The sequence below is a fragment of the Chenopodium album genome, chromosome 9 (genome assembly GCF_948465745.1).
Source record: "Chenopodium album chromosome 9, dcCheAlbu1.1, whole genome shotgun sequence".
Lineage (NCBI taxonomy): Eukaryota > Viridiplantae > Streptophyta > Magnoliopsida > Caryophyllales > Amaranthaceae > Chenopodium > Chenopodium album.
The window spans coordinates 22,553,228-22,559,780 of NC_137842.1; the positions used below are offsets into that span (position 1 = coordinate 22,553,228).

Genomic DNA, 6,553 nt, shown 5'->3' on the forward strand with positions numbered 1-6,553 from the left:
ACGTGCTCCATAAAACCTGTTCATGAGATAACTAATCAGTTTTAACTTGTTTTAAGCGGATGCCCTCAAAATTTGTATTATTCAAAACTAATTAAAAGATTGAATTGTTTTTGGTGGACAGCTCTAAATTTGTATTACTTTTGACAATTTTTTCAAAAAAAAAAAAAAGCAAACCTACATCATTAAACTATATCTTAAATTAATATTTCAATAACAACTGAATTTTACAACTACATATGTAACTTATTATGCGAAGTACAATTGGAAGGATAACGCAAATTTAGGGTATACTTTAATTTGAGTAATGCAACAAAAAATAACGATTAAAATGAAAAACAAACCCAAATCAAACAAAAAAAACAAGTGTAAATTAACCAAGAATTGTAGTAGATGATTTACCTCTTTGAAGATAATGTTTATTTAAAAAACGAACATAGGACAGAATCTGATCGCTAGATTTGACTAGAGTCAATAGGACAACATCTAGATTAATAAAGATGCTAATAATTATGTAGGCTCAATGAATAAGGATAAATAACCTACAAAAGATGAACAAAGGGGGAAGACATGGAAGAAGAGACACAAGATGATGATACTGAAAAACCCAGGAATAAGGGTAAAAACCGCAAGGGGCGTTGACTCCACCAATCTACTAGTACGTAGGCGTAAAGCCAGTGAGTACAATTACATTGCATATATGATATTTGATAGTATAAAGTTGTGAGTTAAAAAATACAAAAGGTTTTAAAAGGAATGAGATTAGAGAATATACGGTGCTTTGATGACGATCGGAGGAACAACTGGAGGATTATTATTTGTGTATTATTTAAATGCATGTCAGAGGGGTCTTCGCATATATATAACTTTAGATAAATTATAGTAGGTTGGTTAGTGGATTATACAAATGCATATTGGAGTAACAAGATAGCATTGACAAGAGTATTTACCAGGCTACGAGTGGTAGAAGGTTTGGCATATATTTTTTAGTGGAATGTCTAAATGGATGCAGTGGTTATTTAGGGAGTTAGTGTACGTAGGAATGAATTGGATTTTGTGGGAGAAGACTTCTCTATTTTTAAGGTACTTAGGTAGTAGTGGGAGAGCTACATGAATGCAGTGGTTATTTAGGGAGTTAGTGTACGTAGGAATGAATTGGCTTTTGTGGGAGAAGACTTCTCTATTTTTAAGGTGCTTAGGTAGTAGTGGGAGAGTAGTGGGAGTGTCCTCGGAGAAGTAGTTTGGCTCTTTGATTTGGTCTTTGACGAATGTGGACTGGTTTGTGGTGCGGATACAATTTACACTTCCAATTAACTTATTCATGTTGGGAAATATCCCTTCCTTGATTGTAGGAAAACTTATAACAAGTTTAACTTGTTCAAATTTGGATTTTCTTAGAATATTCCTTGGTAATATATTCATTTAACTTTCTTGGACTTCTGGTAACCTAGTCGTTGACATCGTATCAACCTGTAACATGCAATCTAACAACCTACAGACATCTGAAACTGTAGTGAAAATTTTGGCATAATAGTTTGCCCTTAGCTTGTCTGTTGTGTTTTGGGTATTTTTACCCTACCACTTGGACCTCTCAGAGCGTGACACGTATCACCCTAGGAAGGTGTCCAAATGGACCAAATAGGGTACGACACGTGGCAGGCGGATACCCCATAAGGGATAGGCGGCCTTCAAGGCCCAATTCTCAAGATCCCTGCAAAACGGCGCAGCCCATGTTCCTAGGTCACCAAACCCTAGGATAAGGGCATAAACTTCTACGACCTTATAAATAGGTAGATTCCCTTAATATTGGGGCAACTTACAATCATTACATCATTTATTACTCTCGAAAACAGAGAAACAACTGATCTTGGAATCCGAGAAGATATTTACTTTTCCGCATTCTTTACTTCAAACCTCAACTAACTTGATCGTTAGAGGCGGAAATCCGACCAACTGAAGCATCAATTGTTTTGGAGGTACAGACGGCCTGATTCCAGTCTTAGTGATGTAACTCTCTCGAGGGACTAGAAAAACCCCAAAACATTTGGCGCTGTCTTTAGGGAGAGTATCTCTAAGATGGTTTCACAACACTCTGTACTGCTTCCTGATCCCACACAACTGGCGGTTGATAGGGAGGTCCATTCGGACCATGATACTGATAATGACGTTAAAGTGAAACATGTGTGGCCTCTGACGGGTCACTCAGAACAAGGCGCATCCGTCGCAGGGATAACTTGGAACAAGGCAAAATCCAAGCAGGTCCGAGCAAACCATCCGGACAGCTGACTAGGGAAACCTAGGCGGCAAGAAGGAAGACTCCCGTCTCTAGAGACGAACTCATGAAATTCATGACTAGTTTAAAGGGAAGATCAAGGACTTGATCATCAAAAGGACATCTAGCTCAAGCAAGGGTCAGTCGGCCAAAAAGTCTCCTCATGCTGAGGGGAATTAATAAGTCCGTCAGGGACCGACAACCAACTCCACACCATAGTCATAGGAAGAAGGCCAGGACCTTGATTGATTGGTCTAAAGTCCGTATGCTCGAGATGGACCACAAGAAGGTCATTCGGCAAATTCAGCCGGACGGTAGCAAAAAATCATTTTTTGATGCTCAACATATCATCGAGCAAAAGAAAAATAAGACGATGTCTGACTTGTCTTCACGTCGAGCTTCCTAGACAGCTTCAAAAATACCTCGGCTAAGTATTCTCATTTTGTTCATGAGAGCCATTCAGGTGACAAGTCCATCCATACATGCCCTCAAATGATAAACTCAGCCCCAATTGTGCCCCAGATGTCATACGGGCCATAAGGGCAACCTTACATGCAGCCGGCCCTCTTCGAAGGTCAGGCAACACTTAACATCCAACCTTTATAATGGCAGCTTTGTCTGCTTAGACTTGGTGAACAACCCTCTGTGTTCACCAAGGAAATAACCAAGGCGGCACAACCGACAAAGGTTAAAAATATATTAGTGGGCGCCTATGATGGTACCACCAACCCTGATGACCACCTCATGGCCTAAGCCAACCTCATGTATTTACAAGGGTTGTATTATGCCAGCTGGTGCAAATGGTTCCCGACTTCATTGAAGGGTATTGCCCAACAATGGTTTTGTAGTCTGATGGCTGGATGTATTGGCAACTTCAAGAGGCTTACCTTCTTGTTTGCTTCTAATTTCTCTAATGAACATCCCAGTAAAGGTCTTACTTGAGTATGATAAGTGACTTTTATTTCACTTTTAGGGGTCCGTATATGGTCATTTTCTAGTTATTTTTCTAATAATTTCACTCTTTTTATCCTTTATTTCTATTATTTTCTTATTCTTGTCTTTCGTCTTTTATTTGAGTGTTTTGGTTAAGTTTCTAGTTTTTTTTTTTGGTAATTTTGGAGTGTTTTAGTTTAACTTCTTTATTTTATTAGTTTTAGTTTTATTTCTCTTATTTTTATTTTGTTTGTTTTTATTTTTACTTTATTTATTTTCATTTTATTTTTATTTTACTTCTCTTCTCGATTTTCTTGATGTGTGTAGGTATGCGCTTGGGTCAAGGTTCGTGTTCTAATTTGAGGCCGTGTTCGGAACTCCAAAGTTCGGGCTTTAATCCAAGCACTCATTTACTAGGCTGCTTCCATTTCCTATCCTTCACCCCACCCTTCTTAACCCCCACTACACCAATCAGATCCCCCCTGCTCCAGCAAGAACCGCAGCAACCCACACATACCTCCACCAACAGCAGCAACTCAATCTTCAGCCACCACCACAGCTGCGTCCTCTCACAGTCTCACCACCGAAACCACAGAGAAGCCCCTGTACTTCTCTCACGCATCTAGCAGCCCTGACCCACCTTCATTTACCACCACAATCAACCACTTTCAGCCACCCAAATCGGCAGCCACAACAAACCACCGTCCAACCCGCAACATCTCTGCGCACTCCCTCCTCACGCACCACCGCAACTCAGAGCAGCAGCCACCGCAAACCCGAATCAACCCCATCTCTCCTCTCGTTGCCCCTAAATTGCAGCAACATCTTCTCCAACCACAACAACAAATCGCACAGCAACAGCCCCAAATCAAAGAAAATTCAATTTCAATTGGGTTTGAGCAAACCGCATAGAAGTTCGATCAAAATGCCAAAAAGTGTGAAAAGAGTCAGAAACATTGGATGTTTTCTTATTTGAAGAGGAGCGGTCGAACACACCCACGGTTCGACCGAACCAACCTCGTAGTTCGGTCAAACCTGCTCTCGGTTCGATCGAACCATTTCACGAGCTTCACACATGATAATTAATAAGATCGAATGATTGAGATTGAAGATCGAAGATGATGCTCCATGATAGCCATTGATGATGTGATGTGCGGCGGTGATGCGTGATGATGAAGAGTAAGAGTAGCTGAAATTCAAAGAAATTAAGGGTCACGTTTTGATGGGGGGGGGGGGGAATTCGTTTTTTTATTAATTTTGTTTTCCTTTTATTTATTTCCTTTTATCTTATTTTTCTTTCTTAGTTTAATTTAATTTAATTTATTTTTATTTGCCTTTTCTTTCCTTCCTTTATTTTTCTATTTTCTTAGCTTAGTATAAATACCCATTTTTAGGGTAATTAAGGGGAGGAACCAATTATTCTATTCTCTTAATGAGTTTTAGGAGAGCTTCTCCCTCTTAGGGTTAGATTAGATAATTTTAGAAAGAGAAAGTAGATTATTGCTCAAGTTTCTCTACTGTATTCAACTTTTGGTCAAGTTCATTTCAATCAAGCAATTCTTCCAAGTTTTCATCTTTAATCAAGTTCATCTTTAGTAATCTCTAAACCCTTCTTTTAGCTTTTTTTTATTTGCTTTATTGTTAATTATTTTCATTCATCGTTTTAGGTGAACTAGTTGGTATTGTTTTCACTGTTCTTCATCATGCTTAGTTTTGTGCTTCTTGAATTCATGTTTAGTATTGTTATTAAGCTTAATCTCCCTTCCCTAGGCTAATTTCTTAGCTAGGGGAAGGGGGTAGAAAATATGTGTTGATATTGGATAAATGATGATGGTTGGATTGAAAGACATGATTTTTGATAGCTTGAGATTATTGTGGCACTTTATTTGATGTTCTCTAGTTTAAATGCATGAAAGTGATTTGAACTAGATTAAGATCATCTCTATTTTAACGATTACATGAGAATAAGTTGTTAAAGTGGAGTTTTATGGATTGTGCTTCTTTATTATCTTGATTTGATTGTAACTAATATGATGCATGAGAATGATCCTAATTAGTATAGACCTCTTTCATTGATTAGCCTAGACTATTGCATGTGAATGAATTGTTTAGGTAGAATCTTGTGTTCTTTGGCATGTTCGTCATGATAACCATTATTGTTCCCCTCTTTCTAATCATGTTTGACACCCCCGTACCCCTAGCGTCGTTCTATCTAGATTTTAATCATCATTGTCTTTGCTTGTTTGTAGTCTTGGTGCTTTTTATCAAAAAACCGACATAAACATTCCCCTTTTTACTCTTGCATTAGTTAAAATTGATGTTGAATGAGTGAGCTTCCTTAGTGGTTTGACCCTTTACATGCCCCTATACTTGTATTAGGGTAGTTTAGGAATATAGATGGTTAATTTGATTAGGGTAGTAGTTTAACGACCTATCTAACCTTCGATCAAATTTTGGCGCCGTTGCCGGGGAAGCAGCTTGTTTAACATTTATTTTTTCTATTGTTAGAGTCATTTTATTTGCCTTCTTTGTTTTTTATTTCGCTTGTTTAATCCTGCTTGTCGTTGCTAATCGTGTGCTTAGCTTTGTTGTATTCAAAAAGAGATATGGCAAGGCAAGAGGATGACCTTCTTTTTAGGGAGCTTGGAAATCCGGAAATATATGAGCTCACCAGTGGAATACTTCTCCCAACCACCGAGACTAATTTCACTATCCATACACAATATGCTAGGATGGTACAAATTGAGCAATTTTCCGGAGGTGCAAGTGAAGACCCATTGAGCATTTGGACCGATTCATTGAGTTGTGTGCAATGATGCAAACCAATGAAGTGAGCCAAGATTACGTTCGTATGCATCTCTTTCGGCAATCTCTCACCGGAGGAGAAAAGAAATGGCTCAAGCTTTTGAAGCCCAACTCTCTCACCACATGGAAGGAAGTTGCGAAGGCCTTTCTCAAGAGGTTCATTTTGGATGAGCAAACCGCAAAAATGAGGAGGAAGATAGCTTCTTTTGAGCAAGAACCGGATGAAACTCTTGGGGAAGCATGGGAAAGGTTTAAGGATTTGATTAGAGCATGTCCTCATCATGAATTCAACCATAATTTACTCATGAGACTCTTCTATGATGGCTTGGAGCCAATGTCAAGGACCAATCTAGATGCGGGTGCCGGTGGCCAATTGATTAAAATCCCTCAAAGCCAAGTTGAAGCTACTATTGAAGAAGTGGCTACTAGCTATTAATGGGGAGGCCAAAAAAGGTCCCAAGGGAAGCAAGGAGATCTTTATGAGTTGGAGAAAGTCGGCCAACTTAAGCACATAATTGAGCTCTTGAATGAAGGTCTTTCCAAGTT

At 38.9% G+C, this 6,553-nt stretch overlaps 1 non-coding gene across 1 annotated transcript; it reads right to left on the reverse strand.

Moving 5' to 3' along the window:
* Positions 1 to 6,188: 6,188 nt before the first annotated feature.
* Positions 6,189 to 6,295, reverse strand: LOC145560894 (small nucleolar RNA R71). Its single transcript, XR_014093488.1, has one exon. It is a non-coding gene; the product is annotated as a small nucleolar RNA R71 (small nucleolar RNA).
* Between the last annotated feature and the right edge of the window lie 258 nt (positions 6,296 to 6,553).